Source organism: Leptonotus elevatus, chromosome 1 (assembly GCF_054856555.1).
Source record: "Leptonotus elevatus isolate MCC_2025b chromosome 1, RoL_Lele_1.0, whole genome shotgun sequence".
NCBI lineage: Eukaryota > Metazoa > Chordata > Actinopteri > Syngnathiformes > Syngnathidae > Leptonotus > Leptonotus elevatus.
In genome coordinates, this window is record NC_141239.1 from 53969636 (window position 1) to 53989806 (window position 20171).

General features: G+C 40.2%; 1 protein-coding gene and 2 pseudogenes across 1 annotated transcript in view; 2 read left to right on the forward strand and 1 right to left on the reverse strand.

The window, feature by feature from the left end:
* Nucleotides 1-20171, forward strand: part of rbfox1 (RNA binding fox-1 homolog 1) — a 332184-nt gene that overhangs the window by 100169 nt on the left and 211844 nt on the right. The gene's annotated exons all lie outside the window — the stretch shown is intronic.
* On the reverse strand, nucleotides 3784-4510 carry LOC147184649 (uncharacterized; annotated as a pseudogene).
* On the forward strand, nucleotides 5588-16515 carry LOC147184650 (uncharacterized; annotated as a pseudogene).

The following is a 20171-nucleotide window of genomic DNA, read 5'->3' on the forward strand; positions in this document are numbered from 1 at the left end:
GATCGCATAACGAGAACTTCAAATCTATTACAGGCGTTACGAGAGCAAGAACTAAGATTAAAGGTCTTATCTTATGCCACTTTTCCACATATTAAAACTCTTCTTAAATGTGTAAAATACATGACTGTGACCTGCATTAGTCAAAAATGACTTAGGATCTAGCATTTTTGCTGAGCTTGAATTAGAAAAAAAAACGCTCAGGTCAGAACAGGGCATGTCACTTTTATGTACATAGCTACACCAGGCCACGCCTTGGTCATACCCTTCTCTCTTGAAGGGGCTGTGTGGCTATGTCCCTGGTAGCCATGTGCTAATGTTGTGAATGCGAAACGACTCGGCCATGGCGAGCAGAAGCAGTGTGGTACACCTACCAATTTCAGCCAGACAGACATGTCTTTTACACATTTGAGAACTATTTTAATACGTGGAAAAGTGGCATTACGTTTTACCGAAAGAAAAAGTAGCATAACGTTATGCTGTAGCTAGGGGTGGGCGATATGACGATATTAGATCGTTAGAAGAAATGCAGGGCTCACGATCTGTCATTTCTGTGGAATCGTCTGATCTCGACGTAAAGCATTTCAGCACAATTTACCAGTCAGCTCGTTTTCTGTCACTGACTGAAAATGACAGCCATGCAGCCTGCCCCTATTTGACAGCCAATCAAGTGTGGCCAAGTATCGCACAAAACTAAAAAAAAACCCCCCGCGTTTTCCACAAACAAACAATGGCGATGGCAACATGACATGACAACATGATGGCAGAGGAGTGAGTTTGTTCCGAAATTCATCGTCCATATATAACCGGCAACGTCCTGCACAGTACAATGAGAGCCAAGCTAATAATTAGTAGCGACAACAGCTCCTACCTGCGCCTCCAAACAGCAGACCGTACAGAAGCATTCACCAAACTCACGCCTTATGACATTGGATCCGGGTTACGAGCTGCCAAGTCATAAGTAATGTTTTTTCCCCAAACGCCACCATTCCTTGCATGTATGCAAATTGTAAAGAAATAGTGGTGTAAAAAATAAAAAATGTGCAGATTTTTTTTCATTTTTACAAGCGACCTGTAGCGTTTGTGAAATGATCAGGTCAAGTGGCGAACTAACACCGTAATGCCAATTTGAAAAAGTTACCCGTCCATGCCAGAACACAACACGCAAACGTGCGTAGCTTAGCCCAAAAAAAAATCTGTGTTGCATTCAAGGACTGTTCAGACCATCGGAAACTACATAACCCGCGATGCACTCACAAGGTTTGGTAACTTGTTACAATATTGACCTTTATTTATATAAGGTGCTTTTTACTTTGCTACCATCATCAGTTTATTTTAATTTTGTGTTTACAGTACATGCTCCTCTCTACTCTCTCCTTTAATTTTTTAACATGACTTTATACCAGCCAAGTTGTGTGCACTTTAAGACATTTGCTGTTTTGAATACAGTACACTACTACAGAACTCTGACTTTTGTTATCGTTTTGCTGCTTTATAATTAATATTTTTTCTTTAGAAAAGGTATTTATTATTTCAGTGTTCATTTTCGCTAATAAGTCTAACCTTACTAGCCTAGTATGTATTCAACACTACTCTAATTTAGTATCTATTTCATATTAATTAAAATAAATCTTGATAAAATCGAAATTGCGATTTTATAATAAAAAAATCGTGATATTAAATTTTTGCAAGATTGCCAACCCCTAGTTGTAGCGTTTGTTTGCGATTGTTTAGGCAGTGATTATTTTGCTGTAAACGGCAACTCTCCTGTGAGCGTTATTTTGCCGTGATTGCTTGTAGACGCTTACAAGTGGTTATGAATAACACAAATGTGCACGTTTAGGCCACTGCGTGGTCGCAACGTGCATCCCATTTCGTCGAGACCACTTAGGCTATGTTCACACTGCAGGTCTTAATGCTCAATTCCGATTTTTGGGTGAAATCCGATTTTCTTGAGTAAGCATTCACATTACCTATTAATTGCGACCTCAGTCTGTCTGCTGTGTGGACGTAATGTCTCCCCAAAGTGACCCGCATGTGCAAAAGAAGATACAACGTCACTCACAACACTGTGTTTGCGGAAGTGAATACGTACGGTCCAGAGTGTCAGGGCCACGGACTTTTATAAGTCCGTCGTCGGGACTCATATTTTTACCATCTCATTTCAACAGAGGAGTGATGCGGGAGGAGGTAGAAATAATATTTTGTGAAAAGGAGGTGAGCCTGTTTGAGCGCCTCCTCTCATGGAGACCTCTTCTTTTTTTCCCCTCCTTAACGATGACGCCACGTCATTGCCGCGCGGAATAAATGAGCCGTTGAATGGCTAAATTACTCATTTCATGACCACAAATGTCATCTTTATACTTCATGTTTCAAGTAGGATCAAATCGCGGATGTGTCAAGCATAAATCAAGCTTAATGCCCCCGCCCGCGCGGAGCGCATATTGGACTGTTGATGACGCCGAGGTCGGATATATGCGACCCGGCCGTTCAGACTGCGGTCGCATTGCAAAAATTCGCATATGTATCCGATCTAGGACCACATAAGAAAGTGACCGAGGTCAGATATGAAAAAATCGTAATTGAGCCGTTCAGACTGACATAAAAAAGTCAGATACCGGTCGCATTTGGGCAAAAAAATCTGATCTGGGTCACATTTGCCTGCAGTGTGAACGTAGCCTTAGTGTCATCACAAAGTCACGTCAACTAAGTGTCGAGTTGCCAGTCTCAGCAAAATAACCAGTCTTGGCAAAACAATACGCGACCGCTTCAGTATTATCCAACCACCGTTTGCTTTATCATATCTGACTTCTTGTAACCAAACAATCTCCACACGACAAATGTAGCTCCCACTTTACGCACTAAAAATACACTGGTAATATGGTAGAAAGTATGATATGACACATCTCTAACTGAAAGGATAAGAAGGAAAGCTAAATCCATATAAAATATTTACGGAAGTTTAATCTGCCCGTTTGAAGCATACATTTTTAGAAAGAAGGATGAAGCTCAGGAGGCCCAGGATGGACTTTTTTCATACCAGGTGAAATTGTAGACAGGCCGGGAATGCATATTATAGATAGAAAACACCACTACAATGCATTTTCATTCTATGGGACCTTTAAGTGCAGATTCTGAGATAAGGACGACACCGCCGGCCGTCTTACAAGGACGCGCAACATGAGAAGTTGAGAACCCACAAAGTTTGGAAGACAGGCCTCATTTAGCAATACAAACTCATTTGGTTTTAACCAGGTCTCACAGAGACCAATCTGGCTAAGATTATGGTCTCTAATTAGGTAATTAACTAGCAAAGCTTTCAAAGAATGTGATCTCATATTTATAAGACTGGGTTTTAATAAAGTAGGTTGATCCAAGTTATTTATCATTAGATTAAATTAACATTCCTCGTCATAATATTAATGAGATTGCGTTGCCTGCATATAATTTTGTAATTCTAACAACGATAATTGCGGCATGAGTTTAATAACGTAGGAATCTGATAGATAGTTATCGGCTTGTGACTATTTAAAAAAAAAAATAGAGGTAGGCACTGTATTATCGATATGACCGATCACGGAAAAGTCATGAACAGCCACCTCAATAGAAAACAAGTCTGTATTTGGTGCAGCTGTGGCTGGTGAATCTGTATGCAAAGTGCAATGCTCTAATCTACATGTGTTGCATGAGTCTAGTATAGTGCTAGTTAGCTCTATCCTTACAGACTCCACACCCGTTCCAACAGGCTCGCTAATCACCTGTAGCCCGGCCTGCTCTAATGTGCAGTCATGGAAGGCTCAAACAGTAATCTTTATTTCTAGAAAGAGTGATGGCGCTTTCCCAGTTAGAGTGAAGGCCATCCAACCTCAGCAGGTCGGGTCGCCCCCAGTAGAAGGGCCAATTATCTACAAACTGAAGTCACTGCTTGCTACAAAAATTAGACAGCCACCGGTATTAAGCGAGAATAATCTGCTAAACCTCTCATTATTACCTCTCGCTGGCAAGGGACCAGAGACAGGTACTTGATGCCAACTCATCTTTCTGGCGAGATTAAAAGTCCTAGCTATTTCGTTTTTGTAATCTCTGGTTTCCTCATCACCATTGGAGCTGACATGTATGACTATGTCAGAGTAGCTAGTGTTGTGTGTATTTCACTGGTGTTTACTAGGCCTGTTACGTGCCAGCTCCCTAAGGCTTGCCTCAATGTCGGGTTCTCTGGCCCTAGGAATACACATTACTGTGGTTGGATTCTGAAGCTTGATGTGACGAGTGATGGAGTCACCAAAGGACTAGCTAAGAGGCTAAATCAGTTATGCGTCTGAACAGGTTCATCGTGATTAGCAGGCCGCTTAGGGCTAATGCTAACTGGACGAGTAGGTCCACTACAACCCATGCTAACTGTTGTGTCCGCCACATCTACAGTTACCAAATTAATTTGTTCTAGTTGACAGACACATCCCTCTAGCAGGGAAAACCTCTCAAAGAGGAGGGGACAAGTGGTGCATGAAGTCATACTTTCCTTGCACGAGGCCATACTCACGTTTAATCTGTCAAATAATTTGGGAGCGAAGGCGGTTCACAAAGCCGAGCAGCCGAGCAGCCGAGAGTTCCTCAGCGATGCCCGAGCAGCGTTACAGCCACAGACGATAAAAGTCCAAGGTCAAGAGTCAATCAATTCGAACACAGATAACATCAACGTGCATCAACTATTGTTTTTGACGAGGTTGCAAAAGTTAGCAACTGGACAATTCACCACTTCCATTACAAAATACTATTGAGACTTTCCATCCAGGACAGAGCAGTTGAACCAAAGCCATTACATTTTTGTTTATTAAATAATAACAAATGATCAATTATATCAAAAGCCGTGCTTAAGTCCAAAATCACCACTGTAGCGATAATTGATGTTGTCTTTTTGGACGAATTAGTAATTTGAATAGCGCTTGAGGAGGTTGTAATTCCCTCAATCGCCTACAGGGGCACCACGTTCTGTTTACTTTAACTTTTGGAGAAACACAATGAATAAAATCCAAATCCTCATTTATTTATTCATAATCTGAAGTCGTAACATTCAATATTCGTGGTTATTTGTATTCATAAAATAATTACTAATCCACTCGGACACAAGCACGATTGAGATATAATTCAATTTAGAAAAACATGCATTTATTCACTACGGTTACACATAAAGAATCAAAACACTGCCTACCTAACTATCCTACAGTGAAAAGAAAAGGAATAAAAATGAAGCTAATTAAAAATAAGAAAGGAACAATTTAACGAGGTAAAAAGGAAAGGAAATCTGTGAGATATTTGAAATGGAAAGTTGCACCAGCGATATGTCACATTGGCTATGAGGCATGCAATTCACTGGAGTGAGTTGAATCGAGCAAGCGGACAGAAAGTCGATTGTAGAAAAACTTGCTCCCAAAAAAACAAGGAAAAAAAGAATAAAAAAATTCCACAGTTAGATTAGGTGCGCAGCTCAGGGCCCCCCGGCAGATGAGGGGTGGTACAGCTCGGCTCCAGGTGGATGGCGCTTTCAGGCGAGGTCGGGAGGCTTCAGCCGGAGTTGTACTCTCGACGCGCGATGAGGTCCGAGTCGCAGCTGCCCATTCTGCAGATGCTGGGGCCGAGATCTGCTGCGGGCCTGCGATCCGAGGGAGACCAGCCGTTGAACAAGCTCGCGTCGCAACAGGACGCTCTGAGGATGGAACAGGTAGCGGGTTGACGCACGGGGCGTTAGAGTACGCGCTGCAAACATTTACATCCTGGTGAGGTGGCCTGTGGTTGACTTCAAAAGAGCGTAATCTCTTGTTTTTGAACTGTCTCTGGTTTAGGCATGGGGGATAAAATGGAGAGAGATCAGCCAGCCAAGGTTGACTGAACGCACATTTCCAAGAGAGAAATGTAAAGGAAAGGGAAAAAAAAAATTGAGGGTGACTAGTCTATAATTTTTACACCACCCATACTAGCCTCTTGTCAACCATGCTGTTTTTCATCCCCTTCTCCACCATTTGTGGAAGTGTTTTGTTTTTTTGACTATCTCTATATGCATGTTGACAATTTATAATCTGATCATTGCCTTAGAGATTTTATTTTATTTCAGCTTTTTTAATTGTTTAGAGCAGTTTACTCAGGTCTGTGATATGGCTTTTTGTATTACTATTTGGACTAGCGAGTGTGGATCATTTATCCATAGGCAGCAGAATTACCTTTTTTATATATATATATATATATATATATATATATATGGATATATACAGGTACCATACTCTGCATTTATTGAATATGTGAAGCAAAATATATATTTGGCTGTTGTATTGCTATTATTACACTCTAAAAGCAGTTGGGTCAAAAGTAATCCAATTGTGGATAAAAAATGGACCGATACACTTCATGAGTCAATTTGACCTAACTTTCTGGGTTGTTTTATACAAAATGATCAAATTTTTCGACCCAAGCAAAGGATCTGACCAATATTTATTAGTTGTTTTACACTAAAAGACCCATTTCTTGACTCGAAGTTGGGTCAACTTGACCCAAGTAAAGGATCGGTTCATTTTTAACCCATAGTTGGGTCATTTTTGACGCAACTGTTTTTAGAGTGTATTGTTGTTATATTAGGTTGTCTTCTTCAGGAGTTCTGTTGTTAGATAGATGAAGCCGCAATTTTACAGCACTTCTTACTTGGCAACCCAGTGGAATTCAAACATACATTGCTTTTCCCTCATTATCCAATCTTAAATAGTATTTTTTGGCATGTATTAGTTGTACACACAGCATCACTCAATTTATCAAAATGTTTTGTAACAGTTGAAATAATTTGAAATATCTTTGTTGTTTTTTTATTGAATATAAAATGTCCTCACACTAATCAAAACGGATGTTGTATAGCGATTTGAAAAACAACACTTCTTCATTTGCTGAGGAAACAATGTTCAGAGTTTCTAGATCAGTCTGTATTCTCAAAATAAAATTACCTTTCTTGTACAAAAGGCCAAGCCATACTTTTTCAGCACAGCTTGGATCATGGTTTTGAAATACAGCCAAACAGGGATTAAATGAGCAGGGCCTGGGGAAAGACCTTAACTCTAGGAGACGGATATTAAAAGACTTTATAACATTCCTGTCTATGGCTCACGTCACTGTTCTAGCTTAAGGCTCTTAAATTGGGGGAAAAATGGCTCAGAAAGGTCACTCTATCATATTATTTGGGCGCAGGTAATCTACCTCTGTGAATTCAATTTCATTTAAAGAGTTTTGCCAAAAGGGGCGGTGGGGTGGGGGAGTTTCGTTTTCTCCATTTTGACTTTTTCCATTTGTTGAGCAATTTAACAATTCATAACTTGACAAAGCTAGACATTGTAATAATGAATTACTGCAAAGCCTTTCTAATATATCCTCTACTATAGGACATGGATGATGAAAATGTTGTACCCATGTACTTCCCGTAACACAAGTAGCAATTGGTCAGACTTCTGGCAGATTTAGCTCTAAGCAAAAGGGGAAAAAAAGTCAAGTGAACAAGTGTGACAGCAATGTTTGGTTTGTGATTTAAGATATCCACCCCAGCCCCCTCAAAAGAAAAAAGAAAGAAAAAAAGTATATATATATTACAATTTTAAACACAAACTTCAAATGTGGTTTATGTCAAAATTGGTATGTATGTATACATACACAATGTATTTAAAATAAATAAATTTTTGTCATAAAGGAGACACGCTTTATTTCTGCGTGTGTGTACCTCTGCCCTCTCAAACCCTAAAAAAAACAAAGAACAAGAACAAATTAACGTTTAAATTTTACTATTTGAAGCTAAAACGTCATCGCTTTAAACTCATGAAGAAATGAATAATACATTTTATCTGGGGCAAGCTAAGACAAAGACAGACAGAAACATAGGCAAGCATTTCAGCAGCATATTGAGTTTAACTGCAAGCATTCTCTGCCACCAAAACAACAACAACAAAAATCCTGAGTCCACAGATTTAAACATAGAGCAGTTGTAGCTGCAAACACTTATGCAGCACCGATTCTGGGCCAGATCTACCCTAAAGATATGGGGTTGCTTATGTACAGGGCTAAGATCATGCCAGTGCTCAGCCCATGCTCCCCAGGACACAGAAGCCACAGGGAGACCACGAACCCGCTCCATCTTGGGCCGCCACAATGCATAAATACACCGTTAAGGCGCTCGGTGTGCAGGTTCCAGGGAAGTGCTAGGAATTATTTTGGAAGAAATATTATTTTTGACTGCCTGATATTTATTTTTTAATCACTCACAGTAACTGAGGTGTGAAAGGTGTTGCGGGTAGTTGTGTTGGTTTTGGTTGTAGATTTTACTTGCTGGTAGTGAAGGTATTGGTGCCCAATACCATCATTCTGTATAATCTGCATATCTGCATAATAGCTTTTCTTGAAACATGCAATTGACGTGTGCGGTTCCTTTCTGGTGCCATGCAGGAAAGTGTACAAGCATATAGGGCTGTAATGTTGGAAGTCTAAGATTAATTGGAAGTTGAATGCATGTTCTTAGTCCCAAAATAGATTAATACAGAAGGAGCATTGATCAGTCAACCACATGAAACACAAATACCTGTATATAACTCTTTATCTGTATTCAGAATCACACTAATTATTCTTCTCCATTTATTTCAGTTGGTTAAGTAGTCTTCAATTGTCCAATAATACTTTGTATGTCACCTATATTTACTGTAACTAGCTATTAGTTACTCTGTATCTAACTGTGCAGTGGGAAAACTCAAGCAAATCCAATTTTGTTGTTCTACATCAGAGGTGGGCATCAAGGGCCGGAGTTCTGCAGGTTTTGCATGTTGCCCTTGTCCAACACAACTGATATATGATCAGCTCATCAGCAAGCTCTGCATAAGCCTGATAACGATCCTGTTGATTGGAATCAGCTTGTGTTGGAAGTGAGAAACCTCCAAACCTCGAGGACCGAGATTGCCCACCTCTGTTCTATATCATGCTTACAAATTTCCCATTATTTGTAACACTACACATCCTGCGTTGTACGCAACAATCATGTCAAATGCCAAATACTCTCGTAAGAGAACATGGAGAAACTTACATTTGTCGATAAAAATTCAGGTAGTGTAGTGGGTTAGCTTGAATCATATTACCGGTAACCTACGTTGCACGGGGTCAGAGATATATGGGGCCAATTCAGTCAATAAGTAAAAAAAGGACAAAGAGCTATTAAACTTTTTTTTTTCTTACTCAACAGTGTACTCTACAGGGATCTTTAAAAAAAATGCAATAATATTGATAGAAGATATTATTGCATTTTTTGTCCGACTATTCTAAACACAGTATTCTGATTAATATTGCATTTGTGGAACATAAGCAGAAAAATCATCCTATTTTTATCCATCTCAGGGGGCTGGTATTTTGCCCCGAATATATATATGTAAATGTCGGCGTGCGTGTGTGTATACATACTTATATTACTTTGTATTATATGGGCTAAGTTGCTTGCTGCCTCGCGGACTGATGGCCTGGCAGCGGGTCCGTCCAATTCGCTTCCGCCTTACTCCGTGAACTGCACATGGGTTCACTCCACACAACAGAAACACCTAACAGAACCCTTTAAACCCAATGCTATTTTTCAGGCTTTTGCTAAAAAATTACATACTCAAAATAAAAAGAGGACATCTCAGCAACCACAAGGTCTATTTGAATAATTCTTGTGTCATAATAAAGGGAACACTTGTGAGATTTGTTCAGATGGGTCACTTGTGTGTTTTGCATGAAGTAGCACAGCGGGAGAGCCGAGCTATTTCACTGTGAGGCGCAACACCAATTTCTATATTTGATAATTAAATTAGTTGGAACTGTGTTTCTGGCATGTAAAAATTACTTATATATCCTTGCAGCCCCAGTTCAGTAGTTTAATTTGATGTGCGACATCATTATATTCTTTCGTGATTAGTGCATTGTTTCACACAATTTTCGTCTTCACAATTTCTCCTTCAAAGTCCGGGAGGCCCCCAATTTATTTATTTATTTGGGGGAGGGGGGGGGGTCGCTCTGGCTTAAAGGGTTAACTTTTTATTATGCCAACTGGTGTCTAGCTAATGGGCAGACTGGCGGTGGAGGCTATCCAATATGCAGTGCCTTACTTGGTGTTCTGTCAATGAGGGGTCCACATAACAGCGATACTTCAAGGCTAAATTAACCATTTATTAAACACACGTTATTCAAATTAAGACAACAGACATTTGAGCACATACTATGAGAATGTACTATTTGAGTGACATGGAAAAGTCAAGCGGGGGTTCATTTCTAGCCTATTCATCGGGCATGCCTAGAGTGTCTGAGAGCTGAGGGAAAGTCTCACTTTTTCACAATTTTAAAGCCTGATTTCATATAGTTGGATATTTTTTTGTATTCACTTAAATTTGTCAGGCTTGTTAACAACACTTGTCTTTGTGGCGTGTGAAATTTACAAGACTCTTCTCTTTACAAGGTCTTTAATATGTAATCACATTTAAATTGTTTTATCTCAAATCCATTGTGGTGCTGTACAAAGGCTAAAAAGTCTCCGTCCAAACACTGGAATTGTATACAATTAATACAACTTTGTAATTACCAATTAAATGTGCTTCATTTACCAAGGTGGGTGAACCTATTCTTAAGTCTTTACAAAGGTCCAATGAAGATTTACTCATAATTTCTTTATTTAAGATACATTTGGAAACAGTTCACTTGATAAAAATTAGATTTCAAAACTATTTGGAACAATTTGACCGTTGAGTGAAAGGTCATGAATAATTGCTGTAGTTAGTTGTCAGTTGACGGTGAAAAAAAAACTTGACAATGATATATATTAAATTTTGAAACATGCCATTTCAGCAGCAGATTGCATGATTCCAGTGAGCTGAGAACTTCTATATAGGCAGGCTGTGTGGAAAACAAGGTGGGTAGCTGCAAGGCTAAAATCCAGTTGCCTGAGGCTGAGCTGATCTAATTGGCAGCTGTCTTGACATTTCAGGCGAGCCAGTGCTGCCATTTTGTGTCCTGATCAAAGGTGAATACGAGCTGTTAGGTGGTGTGAGAATTGGGGTGGGGTTAGGGTCAAGCTATCGATTGCTGGGACGAAAAAACATTTAAATCAATCTTAGCTTGTATATGTAAGTGTACAATATACAGTACAGTATGTGGGACATTAAGTGCCATTCTGTCATCGGAAGAACTGCCAACGAACGGTAAGTCACTTTTAGTAGCTTGTTTTCACTGAATTTGTTACATCTTTAAGGATGGGGCAGCTGTATTCACACATTCATACACACACATGGATTTAAGAATATATGTTCGTCATATACAAGCAAGGTCAAGTGAGTATAGTCATATATATATATATATATATATATATATATATATATATATATATATATATATATCCATTTTATAATTAGCATTATTGAGTTATTTATTAGTATCATTTATCATTGAGTCGGACTGTCGAGAAATATGTTGAACACTTTCAAGCATTTACAAGCAATTCACCCAAAATTCAAGCACTTTTCAAACCTTGAAAACACAGCATTAAAATTCAAGCATTTTCAAGGTTTTCAAGCACCCGCACAAACCCTGATGTCTGCACAGAAAAATGTACCCTCAGTGAGTAAGTCATGGACATACGATTATTTTTCTGTAATAAGTATTTGCATTAAAGACAAGATGTAAAAAGGCAGACAAACAGCGCAAACATTTGTTTTGTTAGTTTTTTTTCAACTGTTTAACCACAATTTTGAACAGGGCTCTTTTTTTTCCAAAATATTGCCACACTAAATTTGTAGAACTCCTACACTGTTTGAAAAATGACACTTCATTCACAACAAACACACTTCAGTCACAACATACACACTTATATTACAAACATACACATATTTTGAAAAATGCTGTTTTGTTGTCATCTCATGAACACAGTCTGAAATGAGACACTATTGCAGTCAGTTAAACACTACTGTGACCAATATAAAACACATTTGTAAAAAACCCTATTTTAGGGACTAGCATGTGCTAGACATTTTCACAGGTATATTATATAAGCGGTAATTTAGATGACAAAAGATATTGTAAAAACCACAAAATGTTTGTTTTTTTCTCTTCAAAAATATTTTTGGGAAAAAAAGAAAGACTTGTCACAGCAACTGTTTTGCATCCGTCTTTATATGAATATTTTAGCTCAATGTCTGACAAGGATTAATTTGGTGTTCCATGCTTGAGGTTTATCAGTAAATGTAGAGCCTCGACCCATCATTGTTAAGCTGTACTCTTGAGTGGGATGAACTCTATTGGCTACCAAGAGGTTGGCTCACTGGTACATCTTTATCCACAAGGGACTACTGCCCTTTTACATTTGCAACTTCATCACACAGAGAAGTGTTAGGTCTTACAGTTTGCGTTCAATTGACATTTTGTTGCTCACCGTTCCATTTGCCCGGACTGAAAATATGTACAGTATCTTACCATACTCCGCTCCAGTAACATAACACTCGAAATAAAAATCAGAACAAAATAACACACACAGTAGAGCAAAGCTCAAACGTTACTTGTTTGAGATAGTGAGAAGAAAAAGGCAGTGAAAGTAAACAATAGCAAAACCAAGGCTGTGGCTGATTAAAAAGGCTTCATTTAATTGAGTTTCTAACAGGCATGCAAATGTGCATATTGACACAAATGTATGCATACACACACAAATAAAAGCATATGCTGTTAAAGAAGCTTACAAATTGATGAAATGCATGGCGAGGAAGAACTTATTCAAGGCACAATGTAGCAGCTGGATGATTCTATTATATTACAGTATAACATAATGGCATGCATGCGCTTGGGCTTTGCTCTAAACCAGGGGTCACCAACTCAGGTCCTTAGGGCACCTATCCAGCACATTTTGGATGTTTTTCCCTGATAATGATCATGATCGTTTGAATCAGGTTTCTTAGGAGGGAAAAATGCAAAACATGATGGATATGTGATGAGGGTGATGATGAGCGCAGAGCAAATGCTACAATCACCATTTAATGCTTTATCGTGAGGGAGAGCAGTACTTGACAAGCCAAGCATGTAGTTGAACAACAAACGTTTTTTAGTGGCTGATCACAAACTGGATCAACCGTATAAAAAGAGTCACAAAGAAAACACTTAAAAAAAAGTTGTTCCTGAAACCAATACAGCAGAACTGGAACAGCTTGAAAGTCACAAAAGCATGAATACATTTTTTTGCATTGGTTTGCCATTGCAAATGTCTAATTTCACCCCACCCATCCATAGACACCTGGGTTCGACTTTGTTAGCCTTGATGCTGAATCAGTGAGACCTCAGACCAACTAATGTTAAATCAGCACTCGACTTTTTTTGTTGACTTAAAACGACTCATGCAATTGTGTCTTAAAATGGGTAGGGGGTAATTGTTAATTGGCCAAACAAGTAATCCAGTTGATCCTCAGTTCACAGCGCTCTGTTGGGATCCACTGTCTCTATCCTGTGTAAGGATCACACCACCGGCGCCCCGACTCAGCCTATTAGGAGATAAAAAGGAAACAGCGAGCCATCCACTTTCCAAGACGACATTAAGTGTCCAGTATTACACTGGACAAATTGCAGCAGACAGTGTATTGGTTGGAAAACTCACAGTTTTGTGGCAGAAGCTCTAGCACAAGACCTCCAATACACAAACGCCACGCCCTCTTGGTTTCCTCTGCTACCGTCCTTGGCAGGGGTTGCGCCACCTGCGACTCGACTCAGCAGCTCTGGGGCAGAAGCTCCAGCTTCGCCACCCACGTCGACCAACTTCCAAGCCACAAGCGTTGGGTCAGAGGTCAGCAATGGCCTCCACAACACTCAGCAAGTCCAGTGCCTCCGGCAGCAGCCAACAACAACAATCCCTCCTACCTACTGTCCTTTTAAAGGAAAGGGAGGGGTGCTTCCCTCAATTGCAATCGGTCACTCTTGCCCGCTTGCAACACTTGATTGGTTGACAGTCATTCTGTCCAGGTTTCTCCAGAAACTCAATTAGGTGCAGCTGTTCCAATAGTGCAATTAAACATGCATGCAAAGAAACAAAAAAAAATGCTACAAAACAACCAAATAGCAATCAAAAATTAAACATCAGCACATTAAACAGCATAAAAATGAACAACTGACACATTCTACTAGAGACAGCATTACTATTACACCCTCATGGACCGGAGTAGATGACGGCTGCTCTAAACAGTTCAACGGACCAACTCACTGACACAGCGAGGGCGCCAAAATTAGAGGGTCCGCCAATATTGTGTTCTTGCAAACTGTATCCAAACGCAACATCCATCTCTCCATCCATCCATTATCTAGACAAGTTATCAACATCTTAATTATTCACTAATATGGCAGTTAAGTTACTCTTTGACCTATGAATTGGCTTTAAGCAGCTAGTATCAGTGTTTAATTAAAAAAAAAGAAGTATCAATGTATGAAAATTGTGTGTGTGTGCGCATGGTCATATGTGTGTGCACTTGCAACTGTGTGAAATAGTGAGAGTGAGATAAATTACTGTACATTCAAGTGTCTTTGTCATATCTCTTCAGTTTATCTATTTTCCTTGTTTTCATTGGATCAGAGGAACTGAGCCATATACTGCATATTTTTGCCACTCATATAGCATTCTCTACTATGTGTTCAGTCACCTCTTGGTCTAACCTTCACACCCAAGCTTTTAAAACTCACTTCACATTTTATGCATATTTGACATAAGGCATTTCCAGGTAGGAACCTGTTCAAATAATACATTTCAGTTCAAAGGACCCATTCACAAGTGTGCTTATACCAGTCATGTCCACTCGGGTGTTTGAATGTAAAAAGACAATAGGTCATAATTAACATTACTGTTACATATGAAAGGAAATCAATATACACTAGGGCTTTAATGATTTATTCCATCCATCCATTTTCTTTCTGCTTATCAGGGGTCAGGTCACAGGGCCACTTCATCTTTTGGGAGGTACCCAAGGCGTTCCCAGGCCAACCGATTAGGCTGAGCACTCCATTCAGAATGAATTAGCACTGCCAGCGAGCTTAGTGTGCTGGTTGCAAAATCAAAATCTCAACATTTCATCCATGGTGATCCATATGAAATTGTAAATATGGTTCAATGTTGGCGTAAAATGCAAAATGTTTGTACTGTATATTGTGCATTTATGTTATGACACTGGCCAGCCGGAGGGCGCCTGTCGTCCATCTGTGAAAGCTTCTGTGCATTTGATGCAATGACAATTCATATTTTGAATCCCAGCAAAAACAGTAGCCGTAACTTGCTACTCATGAAATGTTATGGCAGAACCGCACACTGTCTGCAAATGTGCAAGCTTGGACAGTTCATAATCACGCCTTCATCCCGCCACACGCTTTTTGTAATGGAAATGGAGGCCGTCTGGTGTCGTGCTGGGACGCATGGTCTAGTGGGGTGCCGTGCCATTCGGGTCTAGTGGAAAAGTGGCTATAGTCTCTCCAGCGTGTGCAGGTTTGTTCTGGGGGCCTCCTCGCGGTGGGACGTGCCAGTAACACCTCATTCTAATCAAATGCCCGAGCCACCTTGGATTTTGTTCTCTTCACAGTCCATGACCATAAGTGAGGGTAGAAACGTACAGTGGATCAACTGGTAAATTAAGAGAGACACCTTTTCACCACAAAGTAAAGCTGCGCTAATCCGCTTTACGATCTTCTGTTCTATTCTTTTATTTTCCTAATTCATGAACGAGACCTCAAGATGTTTGAACTCATGCCAATCAGCAAGAATTCTGGCCCTAAAAGAGCTGTTACTGTGCCTTCATAAAGTCTACCGCCGATCCACTTATTAATCTAATTTAGCAGCACTTTTTTTTTAGGTTGTTAGGTGCATAAAAACACATGCACCTCACAATCTGTCAGACTACAACTGTTACCATAGGCAAAACCAAAGAGCTTTCCAAAGACACCAGGGACAAAATGGTAGACCTCTCTCCAGGGGTGAAATGGGCTACGGGACAATTGCCAAGCAGCTTGGTGAAAAAAAACTACTGTTGGAGCAATTGCTAGAAAATAGAAGAGGGTAATGATGACTGTAAACCTCCCTTCGACTGGGGCTCCATGCAAAATTTCTAATTTGTGGGGTATCAGTGATCCTAGAAAAATACCCAGGAAGAGCTGCTCAATGACCTGAAGAGAGCTGGGACCATTGTTTCAAAGGTTACTATTGGTAATACACTAAGACGTCATGGCATAAAATCATGCATCACATGCAAGGTTTCCCTGTTTAAATCAGCACATGTCCATACTTGTTTGAAGTTTGGCAAAGATCATCTGGATGATACAGAGGAATCATGGGAGAAGGTAATGTGGTGAAATGAGACCAAAATTTAATTTTTGGGTCTTCACTCCCCTTGCCATGTTTGGAGGAGGAAAGAGGACAAGTACCATTCCAAGAACACCATCCCTACTGTGAAGCATGGAGGTGGAAGCGTCATGTTTTGAGGCTGTTTTTCTGCACAGGGGACATGATGACTGTGCCGTATTAAGGAGAAGATGAACAGGTTCATGTATTGCGAGATTTCGGCCAACAACCTCTTTCCCTCAGTCGAGCATTGAAGATGGGTTGTGGTTGGGTCTCCCAATATGACAACGAACCAAAGCACACAAAGAGAGTTGAAACACAGTGTTCCTCAGCTACAGCCCTGAAACACGACGAGATCTAGAGAAGATCTGTACGGAGGAGTCGGCCAAAATTACTCCATACTTATTTCCAGCACTAAAATACAAATAAATTATTTAAAAATCATACAATGTGATTTTCAGATTATTTATTTTAGATTGTGTCTCTGACAGTGGACATGCACCTATGAAGAAACGTTTAGACCCCTTCATGATTTCAAAGTGGGAGAACTAGCAAAATCGCAGGGTGTTCAAATACTATAATAATTTTCCTCAGTGTATATATATATATACAGTGCTGCTCAAAAGATTGTGAAGCCTGCAGGCATGGTCAGGTTTTTTGTATAAAATATTAAAATAACCTGATTAAATGTTTAGTTATAGTCATACCCAAATCTACAATGCTGACATTGAAAATAATGGACTTGATCAAAAAGAATGAGAATATTGTCATTCATTCTTGAACAAAAGTTGTTGATTTAAGAAAAACTCAGATTTCATGGGTGCAAAAGTATGTGAACCTCTCACTTAATCAGAGATTGCACCTCCTTTTGCAATGATAACTTCATCCAAACACTTTCTTTAGTGATTTATCTGTCTTTCACATTTACTTTGGGGGATTTTTGCCACTCTTCTTTGCAAAATGCAGCCAGTTGAGAGAGGTTGGATGGGTGTCTAGCATAAAGTGCCCGCGTCAGGTATTTTGAAAGAATTTAAGTCAGGATTTTGACTGGGCACATTCAGAACATGAATCTTGTTCTTCAGCCATTCATTGATTGTATTGCTGGAATACTTTGGATTATTGTCATGTTGCATGATCCATCTTCTACCAGGCTGTAACTTCACAAAGGACAGCTTCAGGTTATGTTACAGGATTTTACCATATTACTCTGAATTCATGATTCCCTGGATTATGTGGCGTTGTCCAGGTCCTGGGGATGAAAAATCAGCCCAGAATTTAACATTCTCACCCCCATGCTTCACTCTAGGGTGAAGGTTATTTTGCTGGTATGCAGTGTTGACTTTTCACCAAACATTACTGTTTTAGTTGTGACCAAACTAATCTGTCCACAGAAGGGACTTTCAAAAAGCTTCAGTGTTGTCCAGGTACTCTCTGGTGAAGTTGAGATTGGCATCTTTGATCTTTTTTTGTGATCAGAGGCTTCTACCTAGCAAGCCTTCCATGAAAGTCTTGTCAATTGACTTTTCTTCTGATTGTTGAAGCATGCACATATGTCCCAGATGCAGCAAAAGAGGTCTGCAAATCCCTCGATGTGATGCATAGGTTGGCTTTCACCTATATTATCATTTGTCATGTGGTTCTTGCTGATATTTTAGAAGGTTGTCCAATTCTAGGCAGGATTGTAGTAATTTTCAGTGTTCTCTAGTTGCAGAAGATCTGCTTCACAGTGGAATGATGAAGCTCAAATTTTTTTGGACGACTTTATAGCTTTCCCCAGATAGATGTGCTGTTACTACCCACTTCCTGAGGTCCCCTGAGATTTCTCTTCCTCTCAGTATGACTGACCTTGTATGGGTTCACCTGGGTAAGACTAAAGTGACATGGTTTCATCTATGTTTCGGTCAGTGATGCACAATTTCTTCGCTAAACCTCTTTCATTTCATTGGTCTATTTCAGTGGTTAGTTTAGCTACCAATGTTTCATACCTGATCCTACTGGACTGCTTGTTTTAAGCAATGCAGCTCAGGGTTCACTTACTTTTGCACCTACATTAATTGACCAAAAATAAATTGTAATTAAGTTTTGACTCCACAATTGATTTAAAAATAATAATAATAAAAAACAGAACAATGCATTGAATTGATAAACCTACACCTCTTATTTCATATAAAATGTAATGGTTCAGATTAAACAACAAAATCAGGTTGAAACAATTGGAAAGTCAAAATTGCTCAAGAGGTTCACAAACATTTGAGCAGCACTGTACACACACACACACACATTAGGCGGCGCAAAAGCGCAGGTGAAAGATTGAAATGCAACTCAAATGGTGGGCAAGGTTTACAGTTTTCAAAAGGAGCTTTACGCATAACTGAACACTAACAAAAAGCGACGTGACAAAAGGCCAACGTACCTACAGAAAAAGAAAATAACTAACCAAGGAAGGTGGGCGGAGTTTCACGGGAGGAAGATAGGCTACTAACTAAGATTAAGAATGTAAACAAAAATACCTACCCAAAGTACTTACAAATCAACAACCAAGACAATCACAGCAGTACTTACAAGAAACAACAGAAGACAAAAAGTACTGCTGGCAGGAACTAGGAGATAACCGGTAAAAGCTCGAGAGTAACAAAATGCTGAGGCAATGGCAAGCAGCAAGAACAATAACTTGGCAATCTTCCTCTCGTGAGTCCTGTGTCTAAATAGCCTGCTAATTAGGATTGCCTGCAGCTGAGATACAGGAACTCCGCCCACCGACACTCCAGGAAAACAAAAAAAGACAGGAAACAAATGACCAGCAGAGGGCAGAACGAAACAAGACATGACAGTACGGCAGCAGGGTTAATTACAGCATTCACCTCAAATGGTCCAATAAAGCGTGGACCCAACTTTTTAGTAGTCCTTGCTAACTTAAGGTCCTTAGAGGAAAGCCAAACCATCTGGCCAGGCGTGTACTGGGGAGCTGGAATCCTGCGACGATCTACCAACTGCCGGTTCCGAGTCGCCGTTCTGGACAGTGTTGCCCGGGTGTCCCGCTAGACCCGATGGGCACGCCAAAGGTGAAGGTGGACAGAGGGGATGGAGACATTGCTCTCTTGGGAAGGGAACACAGGTGGCTGATAGCCATAAGCAGTCTTAAAAGGCGACATACCTGTGGCTGAACTTATGAGAGAATTGTGTGCATATTCCACCCAGGGGAGGTGGAATGACCAGGATGATGGATGCTGGTGACAGACGCAACGGAGAGCAGCTCCTAAGTCCTGATTGACCCGCTCTGTCTGGCCATTAGACTGAGGGTGGTAATGAAAGACTCGCTGTGGCACCCATTGCCTTGCAGAAAGCCTTCCAAACTCGGGAAACAAACTGAGCACCTCTGTCAGAAACCAAGTAAGATGGGATGCCGTGAATCCGGAAAACATGGTCGATAAGCAGGTTAGCATATTCCAGTGAAGAAGGGAACTTCGGGAGAGGGATAAAGTGTGCCATTTTGGAGAACCGGTCAACAACACTAAGAACCACAGTCTTTCCTCGGTACATGGGAAGACCGATGACAAAGTCCAGTGCACATGTGACCATGGGCGGGACAGGCAATGGGTGTAGTAGACCAGCTGGGGAACGGTGAGATGAATTGTTGCGGGCGCAAACAGAACATTCTGTGACATATTCCTGAATGTCCTTATTAACCCCAGGCCACCAGAACTTCTGGAAAATATGTGGGGTTTTATGTCAGGATGGCAAGCGGCTTTAGACTCATGTCCCCATTGCAAAACTTCTTTCCTTAGCTCCTGTGGCA